Raw genomic sequence first — 17,548 nt, 5'->3', positions numbered from 1 at the left:
TCTGTATTTTACTTCTCTCATTTGTTTCCAGATCAAATAATTTCTACCTGGCTATGCTGTTGTTCATGCTGTTTCTATGTATGCTGCCCACCATCTTTGCCATTGTGAGATACAGACCTTCCCAACACTGCGGGCCATTTAGGTAAACAATTGTTCCTGTGAAGCTCTTTTAAAACGTGGTGCCCATTTTAAAGTTAGGCCTTGTAAATTAAGGTAATGTAAGCCACACTTTTAATAGGGTTGCAGTACACTGTGTGTGTGTGTGTGTGTGTGTGTGTGTGTGTGTGTGTGTGTGTGTGTGTGTGTGTGTGTGTGTGTGTGTGTGTGTGTGTGTGTGTGTGTGTGTTTTGTAGCCCAAGTGAGTGAGTGTGTGTGTGGACGAGCTAACTCCTATTGAGCACCTTGAAAATGGCTATAAAACATAAATCCATGATTATTTTATTACCATCACACATCATCATCAGCTGAATAGCTGAAAGCAGTATAATGGCCAAGAAGAAAAGCCTGTATAGCTTTAATTCTGCTGTGCCACTATGCTTCATCCTTTCCTGTAATACAATGGTCCGATTTAGTGTGTGTGTGTGTGTGTGTGTGTGTGTGTGCTTCCCTGCAGCGGTCAGGAGAAGATTTATGACATAATCTCGGAGACGATAGCCAATGACTTCCCGCTGTGGTTCAGTAAAGTGATGAGTTATGTCACCAGCCCTGTCGTAGCGCTGCCCGCTCTGCTGCTGCTGTTGTGAGTACACACACACACACATGCAGACTCACACACAGGAATGCAGACTCTCTCACACACACCCACAGACTCAGACACACAGACTCACACACACAGACTCACACACACAGACTCACACACACAGACTCACACACACAGACTCACACACACAGACACACACAGACTTACACACACAGACTCACACACACACATTATGTCTGTAGCCTGACTTGCTTGATGCATTCGGATTGGTCAAGTTGTGTCACTCTTAGGTAACTCTACCTGTGCCTTTCAGCATGTTGATCAGACATTGTGTCAGTCCTCTTGGGGTAACTCTCTCTGTGTCTTTCAGCATGTTGATATACTACCTTCAGGCCATCGCCAGATCCCTCAAATTCACCAACAACCAGCTGAGGATGCAGCTTCAGACTGTGAGTTCTAGACGCTATTGTTAAAGTTCTCGGATTCAGTCACTATTATACATTAAAGAAACTTAGAGTGCGTTCCAAATGGCACCCTATTCCCAATACAGTTTACTACTTTTGTCTCTGGTTAAAAGTAGTGGACTACATAGGGAATATGGTGCCATTTGGGATGCATGCTTAGTCTCATGACTGTGTGCTGAACAGAAATGTCTTTGTCAGGAGAGAGAAACAGAAGACAAGAAGAAGGTATTCCAGCTGGCTTCAGGTAAACCTCATCATTTGACTTTGTAGTTGGTTGGTTCTATGTTTTCTATATCTACAGTTGAAGTCGGAAGTTTACATACACTTAGGTTGGAGTCATTAAAACTCATTTTTCAACGACTCCACAAATTTCTTGTTAACAAACTAAAGTTTTGGCAAGTCGGTTAGGATATCTACTTTGTGCATGACACAAGTCATTTTTCCAACAATTGTTTACAGACAGATTATTTCACTTATAATTCACTGTATCACAATTCCAGTGAGTCAGAAGTTTACATACACTAAGTTGACTGTGCCTTTAAACAGCTTGGAAAATTCCAGAAAATGATGGCTTTAAAAGCTTCTGTACCTGTAGATGTATTTCAAGGCCTACCTTCAAACTCAGTGCCTCTTTGCATGACATCATGGGAAAATCAAAAGAAATCAGCCAAGACCTCAGAAATGTTTTTGTAGACCTCCACAAGTCTGGTTCATCCTTGGGAGCAATTTCCAAACGCCTGAAGGTACCACGTTCATCTGTACAAACAATAGTACGTAAGTATAAACACCATGGGACCACGCAGCCATCATACCGCTCAGGAAGGAGACGCGTTCTATCTCCTAGAGATGAACGTACTTTGGTGCGAAAAGTGCAAATCAATCCCAGAACAAAAGCAAAGGACCTTGTGAAGATGCTGGAGGAAACAGGTACAAAAGTATCTATATCCACAGTAAAACGAGTCCTATATCGACATAACCTGAAAGGCCGCTCAGCAAGGAAGAAGCCACTGCTCCACAACCGCCATAATAAAGCCAGACTACGGTTTGCAACTGCACATGGGGACAAAGATCATACTTTTTTGAGAAATGTCCTCTGGTCTGATGAAACAAAAATAGAACTGTTTGGCCATAATGACCATCTTTATGTTTGGAGGAAAAAGGGGGCTGCTTGCAAGCCGAAGAACACCATCCCAACTGTGAAGAACAGGGGTGGCAGCATCATGCTGTGGGGGTGCTTTGCTGCAGGAGGGACTGGTGCACTTCACAAAATAGATGGCATCATGACGAAGGAAAAGTATGTGGATATATTGAAGCAACATCTCAAGACATCAGTCAGGAAGTTAAAGCTTGGTCGCAAATGGGTCTTCCAAATGGACAATGACCCCAAGCATACTTCCAAAGTTGTGGCAAAATGGCTTAAGGACAACAATGTCAAGGTATTGGAGTGGCCATCACAAAGCCCTGACCTCAATCCTATATAAAATCTGTGGGCAGAACTGAAAAAGTGTGTGCGAGCAAGGAGGCCTACAAACCTGACTCAGTTACACCAGCTCTGTCAGGAGGAATGGGCCAAAATTCACCCAACTTATTGTGGGAAGCTTGTGGAAGGCTATCTGAAACGTTTGACCCAAGTTAAACAATTTAAAGGCAATGCTACCAAATACTAATTGAGTGTTTTTAAACTTCTGACCCACTGGGAATGTGATGAAACAAATACAAGCTGAAATAAATCATTCTCTCTACTATTATTCTGACATTTCACATTCTTGAAATAAAGTGGCTGGTAGCTTAGTGGGTAAGAGCGTTGTGCCAGTAACCGAAAGGTCGCTGGTTCTAATCCCCGAGCCGTCTAGGTGAAAAATCAGTTGATGTGCCCTTGAGCAAGGCACTAACCCTAATTGCTCCTGTAAGTCGCTCTGGATAAGAGCGTCTGCTAAATGACAAAAAGAAAGTGGTGATCCTAACTGACCTAAGACAGGGAATTTCTACTAGGATTAAATGTCAGGAATTGTGAAAAACTGAGTTTAAACGTATTTGGCTAAGGTGTATGTAAACTTCCGACTTCAACTGTACATCTACCCTTCACCTCACTTGACTATTAACCTTTGACCAATAAAGTTTTGAACTTTTGAACACTTATGCTATAATCCCTGACCTGTAACAGCTGACCTTTGACCCCCACCCACAGCGAGGCTACAGGCCACGGAGGTCCCTGGCGGGGACAGGAAGCCTGACCAGCAGGACAGTGACATCACCAGCCGCGAGTCGTCCATTCGCACGCCGTCGCCCCGACGCAACGGCAGCGTCACAAACTTCCAGTCGCCTGATCGACACGGCAACGGCATCCGCACCATCACCCAGTCGGCATCGAGGGCCGAGATCGCTAGGGCGACGGCTGCTGCTGGGGCGTCTAGAAGTCCAACAGTGTCCATACTGCACAAGCAAAGGCCGGAGCACATTCCTAACAGGTGTGTCACACACACACACATATATTGTGTTATTCTGTCTGGTCAGTCATGGGCTTTAATACAGTCCTCTACAGGTGTGTCTACAGGAGGATTAAGGGTTGGCGTCCATGTTGTTAGTCCTAAATAAACCTCTGAAGGGGGATTCCAGCACCTAGTCCAAAGTTTAAACTTAGTCTCCCATTAACATCAATGCATGACTAAGTGAAAATTAGAAGTCAGGATTCGCCCCTAAGAAATTTAGTGTGATTCCACCTCAATGCTTTCACTCATCAAGTCAGATTAGTGGTCATGAAAGGAAAAGTGTAGTTTTCTACAACAGTAGCTAATAAGCAGTGGGTATTTAAATCCTACTAAAGTCCCTTTTGGCATACTATGGCCTGGAGTATTGTCACTACTAAAGGAATCAACGATACACAGCATCAGTAGTATTTGTTACCGTAATGATGCAAGTTGAAGTGGTCTCTTATTACGACCACATAGTTTACCATCTGTATTTCCCTCTGTCACCACAGACACCCTGCCTACCTGGGAGGCCCTAGCGGTACCTGCAGGTCCAAGTCCTACCACCATGTGGCCTACAACCCCCCGACACGCTACTCCTCAGAGAACATCCACTCCGACCCCTCTTCAGGAAGACCATCAGGCCCATGCACCCCACAGAGGCAGCTGGGATAGTGACCGCCCAGAGCTACGTGGGCCGTCGCCCCCACACCACGCGCTACGTCATCGTCAACGAGCACGAAGCTAGGAAAAAGCTGCTTCGATCCGCCACGCGCGTCCCTCGCCACTTCCGAGCGGAGGACCCGGTGGGTGAGATCGTGGAGCTGATCCCGCGGAATATCAAGCGGTATACTCCAAGGGCTCCGCATCTGCATGGGCACCCGCATAGGTCGAATCCGCCGCAGTCGCACCTGAGTGAGGAAGAGGATGAGGAAGAGGGAGGGGGGAAGAGGGAGTCTAGGAGGGGGTTGTTCGGGCAGACGCACCGGCCCCGCTCGCTCTCCGACCTCCACCAGCCGGCGCGCTTCTACATCGGAGAGCGCCTGGAGAGCAAGTTGTCTATGGCACCGAAAGACAGCCACACCGCTAGGGGGCGCTACGGCGGTGAAGCCCAAGAAGGGGACTGGGAGGATATGGAGACGCGCTTGCACTCCCTCTCCCAGACCAGCATCAGAGGAGCCGAGCTTCCACCACCAGTCAGGCACACACAGTCCCCGGCCAGACACTCCCACTCCCCGGGCAGACTCGCACACTCTTCCCCCCAGGGCCCTGGAAGACGCCTGGAGCTCCAGGTCAAGCCCAAGACGTCCAGGTCGAAGATGGAGCCTTCCCTGACTGAGTCGGACTCGGCCTCTCTGGCCTCCAGTAGCGACCAGCAAAACAGCAGCACAGACCAGTACATCCAGGTCATTCACAACAAGGAGAAGTACCTCAAGTCTGAGGCCAGGCAAGGCAAGCTGGCTAAGAAGAAGTCCAAAGCCAGTATAGACACCAACGTGTCTGGGTCTAAAGAACTGGTCTTCTCCAATGTGTAGTTTGTGTATTGGTATTGTGAATCTATCTATGTTTATTTAACCTTTATTAATCCATGTAAGTTATTGAAAGCTAATTATATTTTACAATAACGACCTGTAGAGTTAATTATTTTGCAATGGGTTACATTAAGTCGTATTGTAAACCACAGAAAAGTGAATAGCCCATTCATGGCTAATGCTATACTTTGTTTGTGTGTGTTAACAAAAAGCTCTATGTGCATAACATGCATAATATATTATATGCTCACATTGTCATGGATACTGTATTTGCTCTCAATAAAATAAATATAATGGTCAATGGTCCATAATAGTGTACCTAAGCATCAGATCGTTTTGTTCTACACTAAGGTTATTGGTATGGCACTTGATGTTTGTTTTAGGGTTATCACAAACAGGTGTTGTTATATTGGCTATTGTGTGTACATTACATTGTACCAAGCAAACATGGCCTTCAACTCAATAAAACGATGATACTGTGGTAAAGTATGATGTGCAACATGTATAACACCTTAGGATATGTATAAAGTACATTTAGAAAAGGAATACCATGTCGATGATAACTTCCAGACCAAAAGTGGCCTGAGTCTGCACTGTTGGTGGAGAAAAAAATACTTGACAGATGAACAGATGTGTTTCGATAACTGATTGTCGTTGCAATAAGAACATTGAAAGTATCAATTGTTCTCACCCTTCCATCTCACCCTAACTATCCATTTCAAACTACAATTCCCAGCATTCACTTCAACACAGTTCCAAGCTTCCAACCAATCAGAAAACATACTTTTTCACATTAATTTTTTCATCAGTTGATGGGAAAACGGCCAGCTAGCCTGCTGGCTAAATAAGCTGCATATTTACTACACATTCGTATTAGATGTTTATGACAATCAATATTTATTTTTAAGCAGATCTGTTGATGGTTGCCAGATGTGGCTATTTTACTGACTTCAGGAACCTCGCGGCTAACGATAATGCAAGTATTTCATTCAATCTTTTCATTAGCTAACGTTAGCTAGCTAACGTTACTGTAAATGGTCTTATATTGGCGTGTGTGGCTATCTGTTACTAAACGTAACTGTCTCATATTCATATCGCATATTCTACGCTTCATAATCTACGCTAACTAGTTATCTTGTGTGTCAGTCTACATCCATCCATTTGGAATCACGGCTAATGTTAGCTAGGGAACTAGTCGGTTAGCCTGACAGCTGGCTAGCTAGTTGAACAGGTTGCAAGACCTCCATCTTCACATCTGCCTGGCGGACTCAACAAGCATGGATTACCAGCACAGAGCGAATGCAGTTGGGGATTGTCTTTTGAGTTACACAAAGGACGAGTCTGGGTGGAAAGTCTGCAAGAAATCGGTGCGTAATGTTCTAGGTAGCAATATTAATATTTGATCATCACAGGTGACGTGCCTTTCCGTGCACCGTGTTAACAGCTCCATTTTGCTGTGTCATTGTAAATAACATAGCTAGGTAAATGCAGTGGGTGACAACAGCAACCAATGTTTTGTTTATGACAAATGGATGCGTCTGTCCATTTTTAGAATGACGTCATCGTGTCCTGGCGGCCTTCGACTGAGTTCCCTGGAAATGTGTAAGTATAAGTTATTCTCCTTAGCAAGGCTAAATCATTCATTTCTACATTTTTGTATAGGATTGGAAGCAAGTTTTCATAATCTTATCTCCGGAGAGTCTTTAATGTTACTGCTTAACAGGGTACCTAGTTCCTGTCAAGGCTTTCTCCAACAGAACTGACAGCATCAGTTATTGATAAACTGTTGGACTGATCAATTGTTACTAAGTTCATCTTCAGCTGTGTATCATAATAGTCTAATGAGGCCTACTTTCCCTCTCCTCAACCTGTTTCCTTCAGCTGCATTGATGTGAAAAAACGGAGAAACAAATATCCACCAGCTTGCTTTTACCATTCCTGTTTTCAGTTCAGTGCAGATGAAGGCGAGAACATGGAGATGGAGTTAATTAAGATACACCCCAGGATTGGTGCTATAACACCCAGGGCTGGCTTCCCAGACACAGATTTAGCCTAGTCCTGGACTAAAAAGCATTCTTAATGGAGAATCTCCATTGACAGTACTTTTTAGTTGAGGACTGGGCTTAATCGGTCTCTGGGAAACCGGAAACCACCCCCCAAGTAGACCTATCTCTACATGTGTTATGTTTGACAGGTATTAGGGTTAGTGGTGTTCTGTCTGTCTCTACATGTGTTGTGTCTGACAGGTACAGTGCATTCAGAAAGTATTTAGACCCCTTCACTTTTTCCACATTTTGTTACGTTACAGCCTTATTCTAAAATGGATTAAAAAATATCCATCAATCTACACACAATACCCAATAATGACAAAGCAAAAACATGATTTTATAAATTATTGCAAATGTATTCAAAATAAATAAAAATATCACATTTACATAAGTATTCAGACCCTTTACTCAGTACTTTGTTGAAGCACCTTTGGCAGCGATTACAGCCTCAAGTCTTCTTTGGTATGATGCTACAAGCTTGGCACACCTGTATTTGGGGAGTTTCTCCCATTCTTCTCTGCAGATCCTCTCAAGCTCTGTCAGGTTGGATGGGGAGCGTCGCTGCACAGCTATTTTCAGGTCTCTCCAGAGATGTTAGATCGGGTTCAAGTCTGGGCTCTGGCTGGGCTACTCAAGGACATCAGAGACTTGTCTCGAAGCCACTCCTGCATTGTCTTAGATGTGTGCTTAGGGTCATTGTCCTGTTGGAAGGTGAACCTTCGCCCCAGTCTGAGGTCCTGAGTGCTCTGGACCAGGTTTTCATCAAGGATCTCTCTATACTTTGCTCCGTTAATCTTTTCCTCGATCCTGACTAGTCTACTAGTCCCTGCCGCTGAAAAAGATCCCCACAGCATGATGCTGCCACCACCATGCTTCACCATAGGGATGATATTGGCCAGGTGATGAGCTGTGCCTGGTTTCCTCCAGATGTGACGCTTGGCATTCAGGCCAATGAGTTCAATCTTGGTTTCATCAGACCAGAGAATCTTGTTTCTCATGGTCTGAGAGTCCTTTAAGTGCCTTTTTGCAAAGTCCAAGTGGGCTTTCATGTGCCTTTTTACTGAGGAGTGGCTTAAGTCTGGCCACTCTACCATAAAGGCCTGATTGGTGGTGCTGCAGAGATGGTTGTCCTTCTGGAAGGTTCTCCCATCTTCACAGAAGAACTCTGGAGCTCTATCAGAGTGGCCATGGGTTCTTGGTCACCTCCCCTGACCAAGGCCCTTCCCCCCGATTGCTCAGTTTGGCTGGGCAGCCAGCTCTAGGAAGAGTCTTGGTGGTTCCAAACTTCATCCATTTAAGAATGATGGGGGCCACTGTGTTCTTGGGGACCTTCAATGCTGCAGAAATGTTTTGGTACCCTTCCCCAGATCTGTGCCTCTCACTCTAAGAACAATTCCTTTGACCTCATGGCTTGGTTTTTGCTCTGACATGAACTGTCAACTTATACAGACAGGTGTGTGCCTTTCCAAATCATGTCCAATCAATTTAATGTACCACAGGTGGACTCCAATCAAGTTGTAGAACATCTCAAGGATGATCAATGGAAACGGGATGCACCTGAGCTCAATTTTGAGTCTCATAGCAAATGGTCTGAATACTTATGTAAATAAGGTATTTCTGTTTTTTATTTTTAATACATTTGCAAAAAAATCTAAAAGCCTGTTTTTGCTTTGTCATTATGGGGTATTGTGTGTAGATTGATGAGGACATTTTTTTTATTTAATCCATTTTAGAATAAGGCTGTAACAGAATGAAGAAAAAGTGAAGAGGTCTGAATACTTTCCGAAGAGTTAGAGTTAGTGGTGTTCTGTCTATCTCTACATGTATTGTGTCTGACAGGTATAAGGGGGAGTCGGTGGTGAAGGGAAGTCCAGAGAAGGTATGGGAGTGTCTGAAGCCAGTGCCCAACGGACTGCGGGTGAAATGGGACAACAATGTCAAGAAGTTTGAGCTCGTGAGAGCAAGTCACCGAGGTAGGCTAAGTTTCAAACCAATGGACCAAACACAGGGCTTGTGAAAGTATTCACCCCCCCTTGGCATTTTTCCTATTTTGTTGCCTTACAACCTGCAATTAAAATTGATTTTTGGGGGGTTGTATCATTTGATTTACACAACATGCCTACCACTTTGAAAGATGCAATCTTTTTTTTTTTTTTTTTTTTTGTGAAACAAGAAATAAGACAAAAAAACAGAACTTGAGCGTGCATAACTATTCACCCCCCCAAAGTCAATACTTTGTAGAGCCACCTTTTGCAGCAATTACAGCTGCAAGTCTCTTGGGGTATATCTCTATAAGCTTGGCACATCTAGCCACTGGGATTTTTGCCCATTCTTCAAGGCAAAACTGCTCCAGCTCCTTTAAGTTGGATGGGTTCCGCTGGTGTACAGCAATCTTTAAGTCATACCACATATTCTCAATTGGATTGAGGTCTGGGCTTTGACTAGGCCATTCCAAGATATTTAAATGTTTCTTCTTAAACCACTCGAGTGTTGCTTTAGCTGTCCTGATGAAAGGTGAACCTCTGTCCCAGTCTCAAATCTCTGGAAGACTGAAACAGGTTTCCCTCAAGAACTTCCCTGTATTTAGCGCCATCCATCATTCCTTTAATTCTGACCAGTTTCCCAGTCCCTGCCGATGAAAAACATCCCCACAGCAGGATGGTGTTCTCGGAGTGATGAGAGGTGTTGGGTTTGCGCCAGACACAGCGTTTTCCTTGATGGCCAAAAAGCTCAATTTTAGTCTCATCTGACCAGAGTACCTTCTTCCATATGTTTGGGGAGTCTCCCACATGCCTTTTGGCGAACACCAAACGTGTTTGCTTATTTTTTTCTTTAAGCAATGGCTTTTTTCTGGCCACTTTTCTGTAAAGCCCAGCTCTGTGGAGTGTACGGCTTAAAGTGGTCCTATGGACAGATACTCCAATCTCCGCTGTGGAGCTTTGCAGCTCCTTCAGGGTTATCTTTGGTCTCTTTGCTGCCTCTCTGATTAATGCCCTCCTTGCCTGGTCCGTGAGTTTTGGTGGGCGGCCCTCTCTTGGCAGGTTTGTTGTGGTGCCATATTATTTCCATTTTTTAAATAATGGATTTAATGGTGCTCCGTGGGATGTTGAACGTTTCTGATATTTTTTATAACCCAAACCTGATCTGTACTTCTCCACAACCTTGTCCCTGACCTGTTTGGAGAGCTCCTTGGTCTTCATGGTGCCGCTTGCTTGGTGGTGGTGCCCCTTGCTTAGTGGTGTCCCTTGCTTAGTGGTGTTGTAGACTCTGGGGCCTTTCAGGTGTATATATACTGAGATCATGTGACAGATCATGTGACACTTAGATTGCACACAGGTGGACTTTATTTAACTAATTATGTGACTTCTGAAGGTAATTGGTTGCACCAGATCTTATTTAGGACCTTCCTAGCAAAGGGGGTGAATACATAAGTTATTTTTTTCATTTCACTTCACCAATTTGGAGTATTTTGTGGATGTCCATTACATGAAATCCAAATAAAAATCCATTTAAATTACAGGTTGTAATGCAACAAAATTGGAAAAACGCCACGAGGGATGAATACTTTTTCAAGGCACTGTATACTCACAGTCAGTCACAATTCAGTTGTGTTTTCCCCATCAGCATCTATGTTCTGAGTTTGCTTTAGAGAGTTGTCACTGATCATTTGATTCATTTGTTTCTCGATTGATTCTTAGTTATCATTCCTCACTCACTCACAAACAAATCACAACTGAATAGCCGCTTTGTCATCCATTCTTGCTGTATAGTTCTGTCTACTCCTGTACTGCCCCAACTTTGTTGATAATGCTCAGGGGTTTTTGGAAGTGAGTTTTACCTGACCTCTATCGGACTTCCTGGTTACGTGAAGGTTAAATAAGTTACCCAAGCAACCAAAGTGTGTCATCCAGTTTGTTCATGGTTTTGATTCCTGTTTCCTAAAGGGCACCTGCCAGCGACCGTCACACCCACAGCCCCAACGCAGCACTCCTATCCTTTGTTCTCTATTCCATTAGTCACGTTCATGTTTATTTGCTTTGGGACGAACACAAGTACAGGGACATGATCAGTAGGAAAACGTAGATAAATTATCATGGATAGAACTGATGCGATACCTTATTCTGCAGGTCGGAGGGGTACTTTTGTCGTGTCCTGTTGAACGAGGCCCAGTGTTTATCTTGTGGAATGTTGCACTTAGAAATGTCATGGATAGAACTGATGCGATGCCTTATTCCGCTTATCAGAGGGGTTCTTGTTTCATTCTACTTGGTATATTTCTATATGAAGATTTCCACCACGCTGTGTCCTGCTGAGCGAGGCCCAGTGTTTACCTGCCTAGTCTCTCCCCCTCTCACACAGAACATCACTGTCTGCCGAACAGTCACTCCCTCAGCAGCCATGGGCATCATAGCCCCCAGAGACTTTGTCGATGTTATTCTAGTGAAGCAGTACGACGACGGCACCATTACATCCAATGGTGCGTAACGCCTCAATCTCTCCTTTTACTTCCTTCTGTCTTTTCTCTCTTATATTTTTGAATATTTATCTAACTAACAATGTATTATTTAACTACATTTCTCTACTGACTCAATTCCACGTTTCTATTGAAGTGTAGCTCTGTAGTCTTCTCTCCTTGGAAGACCACAGACCTGGGGGTTTTATATGAGCAACTGTTTCCTTTTTTTTTTTTTTTGTAGGCTATTTTTATTGAACATTGAGACATTTACAGAGCACATAACAGCTCAGATATTAAGAAATATAAAGGGATAATAGGTATTCTAACAACAACAAAAACAAATCAAGACAATAAAATGAATGATATACAAAGAAAAGAAAATCAAACACCGGGATGCACAGACACACCACACTATCAGCAGTAGGCTGAAATCAGAGTAAAGTACAAGAGGAACTCTTGTCACTAATGCAGTGGTAGTGTGTGGATGATGTAGCCTAATCATCAGCCTTAACCCTCAGAGCGAGGCTGGCTGGGTGGGAATCTCTGGGCCAGACAACTTATCTTATCCACTGCCCCAGACTGAGGCCTAGGCCTAATCATCCATGTCGAAATGTGGGTCGTGTTCAGTAGGCACGAAAAGGAAGAAAATGCTCAAACTGTGATGTACTAGGTCCAATAAGAAAGACTTGGTTATGTATTCCGTTGCAAAATGTTTTGCTACAGTGTGCCCAAGATGAGATACCTATATGTGTTTTACCTTCACTATCAGTGTACTAATTAACATGATGTGATATTGAATGATATGTACACACAATTGCATCCTCATATGTTCTCTCCCTGTGTTCTGTCCGTTAGCCACCCACGTGAGCCACCCCCAGCTGCCCTCCCCAGTCAGGGGTACGTGAGGGGCTTCAACCACCCCTGTGGCTGCATCTGTGTCCCCATCTCTGGGTGAGTCATGCTCTGAGACACGCTTCTCTGTTTCACCCTATTGTCGTTGTCTGATGAAAACCTCATCTCCAAAACAAACTTTTCAGGATATTGAAAAAATGACCACATTTTCCCATTAACGAACATACAATTATGAAACTTCAGAAGCTATTTTGAATACATTTTATTGGTCCTAGAGTCATTACATTTTCTGAGTACAATGTTCAGAGTACATTTCATATTTATTTATGCATAAATTGAGTTACAAGGTTTGCAACATTCTCAACATTGTGTTCAGTTCTGTGAGAACCAAGGACGTTTTTGTAGAGGCAATTGTCCGTCACAGGAGGGCAGTAGAGAGCTAAACATCAGTTGAAGCACTGTCTTACTCTATAATGTGCACAGCAACAGGTTTGATTTGTGCATCTTCTCACTCTCTCATTATCTAACATGACCACCTGTCTTGATAGCTATGTGGCTGAAGAAGCACTTTCTAATATTGTTCATAAAGTATAGTGTAAATGCAACGTCTCTGTCTCTCCCAGGGAGCCGAACAAAACACAGCTGTTCAGTTTCTTCCAGACGGATCTGGGGGGCTTCCTGCCTCGCTCCGTGGTCGACTCCTTCTTCCCATCCAGCATGGTGGAGTTCTACAGCAACCTGGCCAAGGCCGTCAAGTCCCTCAAGGATCACTGATACACTCATACTATACCTTCCCTTAGCCCTGGTCCCAGATCTGTTTGTGCTCCATAACTAACTCCTGGCAACAGGCGGTACTCAGATCTAGGACCAGCCTTCAGGGGGACCAAAAAACACAGCGATTATCTATGAATCGCTTTTTACCTGAAAGGAATAGATGGATCTAAATGGATTTTTTAAAATCCTTATTGAGAGCAAGGGGCACACCTCCCCACCCCTATGAGCTAAAGCATATATTTCTAGCCTAAAACTAAGGATTGTGTTGTTTCATGAGTCAATAAATAATGTTATATCAACCATACAGGCAACACTCAAGCCAAAAATGTAGATAAACAATTAGCAACTAAACTTCTGTACAGCCTCTTTAAAAGAGTGGCCACCTGGCCTTGGCTTGGAGCAACTGTATCCTAAGAGCATACTGGTTCAAAGGGAGATGATATTGGATGACATGAGGGAAGGAAGGAGTGCAGCTTGATTGTCCCAGCACTAACACAGCTGATTTCAGGTCGTTGAGGTCTTGGTTAATTTGTGTAATAATGGTGTGTTAGTGCTGGAGCAAAAGCCTGCACCCCTGGTGCTGTTGCTCTCTAGGACCAGGTCTGGTGGCCACTGTCTTACAAAAAGGTGGGAGGGTCTGTTCTAATTTCATTCATTTAACTCTGGAAAAAGATTGAATATGAATTTCTCATAGAGGTTCATGGGTAGTTTTCTTGAATTGAAGCGATTGAAATGGAATTGACCTTAGCCCTGATGTTAAAGGTGCAATCTGTATGTTATTTCTCCCCCCTATTGTAACAAGAATGAGTACAAACACCATCATGAACCCACCCCACAAAAACACACGTTACATTATTGGACATAATGTAGTTCCTGTTCATGAACCCCCCCACCAATTCCCACCCCAAAATAATGAGAATAGATTTGAAATCTATATTTTGTATATTATGTAGACACACGGAGGATATGTCCTCCTTCCCTTTTGTACTGTTGCTGTTGAATACAGTCCATTCCGTTACACTGGCTGAATCCTACCTACAGTAACATGCATGTTGCATGGACCTTACAGGAACCCCAGAATGGAATCGGATTCCATTGGGACGAGTCATACCTAATTTTTTGTTGTCCTTTGTATACAGTAGTACTGTACTTGAAATGTTCCAGTTTAATCTGTCTCCACAGCCCTTTAACCGATACCTTAAAGATGGAATCCGCAGTAGGGGGAAACGGCGCCACAACCATTGTTATTGTATTTGTTGCCGAGCTGAGGAGCGTCGCGCAGCATGGTAAAAAATGTTTTGCAGTACATATTGTGGTCTTCTATTGCGCGTGCAATGATGCCTGAGATGGAAAAAACTATGTTTGTTGTTTGCAGTAACTGGAAAGAGTTATGGACATGGCTGTTTTACCATTAAGGATTCCAGCTTTAACCAATAACCTTTAGAGGGTGTATATACAGCCGGCAGATGGTTTCTGGTTACAATAACCCAGCCCCTCAACTCTATCCTATTCCTAACCTTGACATCTGCTGGCTGTATATACACCTAACCTCCAAGCATGGATTCCTGCCTCAGTTACTTTTCTCCATGTAGTATGTAGATGTCAAACACAGAACACAGAATTATTCTTAAGCAAAGGTATTTGCAGTATGTATGGGCAAATGGCAATATGAACAGCTTCATCTAATGAAGAATGTACATAGGGACCTCCGCTAGAGTAGACATGGTATTTGTCCCATAAGGCTCTGGTCAAAAGTAGTGCACTATATATAGGGAGTAGGGTGCCATTTGAGACAGCCCTGGAGTCCCAACATATTTTTAAGCACAGCAGCAGCATAGGACTGCCATATTCTGGGATCAGCTGTGAGTAGTGTGCCATTTTACACTGTAAAGAAACATATTACCAGCATAGAGTTGAGAAACCACTGTCTTTGGTATGGCACAAGAGGGCATGGCCATCCATCTAGGGCAGGGTGCGTCTCAATAGCTTATTGTTTTGTGGAGGAAGCCTCTTCAGAGTATTGAGATATATCCCTATCAGGTGGAGAGGAAGCCTCTTCAGAGTATTGAGATATAGCCCTAGAATGTGTCTTCACAGTGCTGTACAGTCAACCATCTGCATGCCTGCTGAGTCCTCTACATGTATGATGATAAGCCATTTTACTAATAATGTTTTAAGATCAATATTTTTTTCCTCGTGGTTAAGTTTCCTTTTGAAATGAAAACGCACTACTAAACTTCCTCTCTTATCCCGAGTGGATATTAACCTTAACTGACAAACCTTTACAAGTGCATTGCATTCCACCTCATTCACAACCAAGTCCTATATGCTTGCTTTTTTAAGTCATCATTTGCCTTTTGTTGGTGTAATACTATTAAGGCATTGTTTTGATGTGTGTTGTTGTACTGTAACTGGAGGCTGAAGATCATACCTACCTACAGTGTATCGCTGTCTTAACGTCAGAGTACACACATTGTCTATTGGTGGCTTGTTTTTTAAATTTACTCGATAATGCATTTTGCGGCAGATGTATGTTTTAGGGTACGTGTTGAATGCTGTCTGTTGTCCTCAACTCCTGATTGGGGAAAAAACAGCTGCTATGGAAAATGGCTGCTATCGAAATATACTATTAGTTAAGTTGTCAATGAAAGCAACACAGGAAAATAACAGGGGTTTTTAGGTAATTTTTCCAACATTTCCACGTTTTCCAGAAATTTCATTTGGAGGATTCCTGGAATCAGGAGGGAATAAACAGGGAATCTGGAAATCCTCCAACCAGGATTTCTGGAAAACCTGTGAAATTGGGGAAAGTTACCAGAATTTTGCAACCCTAATCTTAACCTGCACTCTACTGTACTGTATACTGTGTGTTCCACCCAACAGATTTTGTATTTCACCAGCATCTGCATTAAAAATGACTGACGGTTACATCCAATGTTGTCCTTCTTCCTTGTCGTGTTATATTACCATCACCACAAGTAGGAAAATGATTATACCCACTACACAAATTCACCGGCTGTTTTTCAAAGACCGGAGAAGAGAAGTGGTGGATTACACAATGATGGATGAATAATGGTTACTCAACTTTCCCAGAAGTCCTGTTTGGAAGCTCCCAAAATCAGAAGGGAATAAGCAGGAATTGCAGAATCCTCCAACCAGGATTTCTGGGAATTTTGGGAAAGTTAAAGTCGTTTTGCCTACAACTCTCATAGTCTCATTAACTGAGTGATAAATGCATCTGTTTGTTCCATATGAAGTCAAATAACTATATAGGTTTTAAAATGTGAATGGTTATTGGCACAACAGTCTTGTGAATAAACTTTTGAAACATACACATACAGATCGACAGACAGATTGAATTCAATTATTTTATTAATATAATGTATCTTGAGGAAAAAGCTTTAGTACCAATATTATACAGAGTTTTAAGTATCTATATTCCAATAGATTTTGGTACAAAATGTTCACACCCTGTGTTTTTCCTCAATATTAAATTAGGTGACAAAACAAGGTGAACATTTGCTCCAGTTTAGTTATATCTTTGGTTTGACTCATTGGGAGAATCTCAATTACATTCTCCTCGCGTCCTCTCGCCTGGATTCCTTCTCAAAACCAATTGGAGGATAAGGTCAGAGGGGCGGGACCTCTGGCTTTCTCATCCAATGGTTTTTCAGAAGGAGAGAGGACGCGAGGAGAATGCAATTGAGATTCTTCCATTGTCATCTAATAAACAAATTAAGGGGCTCTATTAAATCCGTAGGGCTGAAGATCCGCTTTATAGCGTGATTTACAATTAAAGGCAATGTCCCTGTGGTCGCGGAGACTGCATTCATGGTAAATGGAAATTAACTTTACATTTTGATGCTGATCTTCCGCGATATGGATTAAATCCAACTCATAGTCTTTGGTCTAAATAATGATTCCAACATCAAGCGCAATACCACAATATTCCATGAAAAACGCAAATCCCATTTTAAATATTTTGTATCAGTGTCAAAATCTTTTGGACTACATTACAGTATTGTACACTATTTCTAACAGCCAAAAGCAATGGAATGTCTCTCCCTTCCTTCATGTAAATACTGTATATCTGTGCAAATCTCAAATTCACTGTGGTCCCTGATCTAGAAGTTCTGGGTGTAGGAAGGCAGTCAGAGCAAAGCACCTGTCAACTCACCGCTCTCTACAGCAACAGTCCCTGATCTTCATTGCAATATGATTTGATCTAGAATATAGATATTATATTCATAATTA

The 17,548-nt window shown here is 42.9% G+C and overlaps 2 pseudogenes; both read left to right on the top strand.

The window, feature by feature from the left end:
* The window catches only part of LOC123489884, a 12,426-nt pseudogene extending 7,134 nt beyond the window's left edge, over positions 1 to 5,292 (top strand).
* Positions 5,293 to 5,983: 691 nt separating this feature from the next.
* LOC123489885 lies at positions 5,984 to 16,229 on the top strand (annotated as a pseudogene).
* Positions 16,230 to 17,548: the final 1,319 nt, after the last annotated feature.

Source organism: Coregonus clupeaformis, unplaced genomic scaffold, assembly GCF_020615455.1.
Source record: "Coregonus clupeaformis isolate EN_2021a unplaced genomic scaffold, ASM2061545v1 scaf3406, whole genome shotgun sequence".
NCBI lineage: Eukaryota > Metazoa > Chordata > Actinopteri > Salmoniformes > Salmonidae > Coregonus > Coregonus clupeaformis.
Note: the sequence above shows the minus strand (reverse complement) of the source record. Positions and strands in the feature narration are given on the sequence as shown.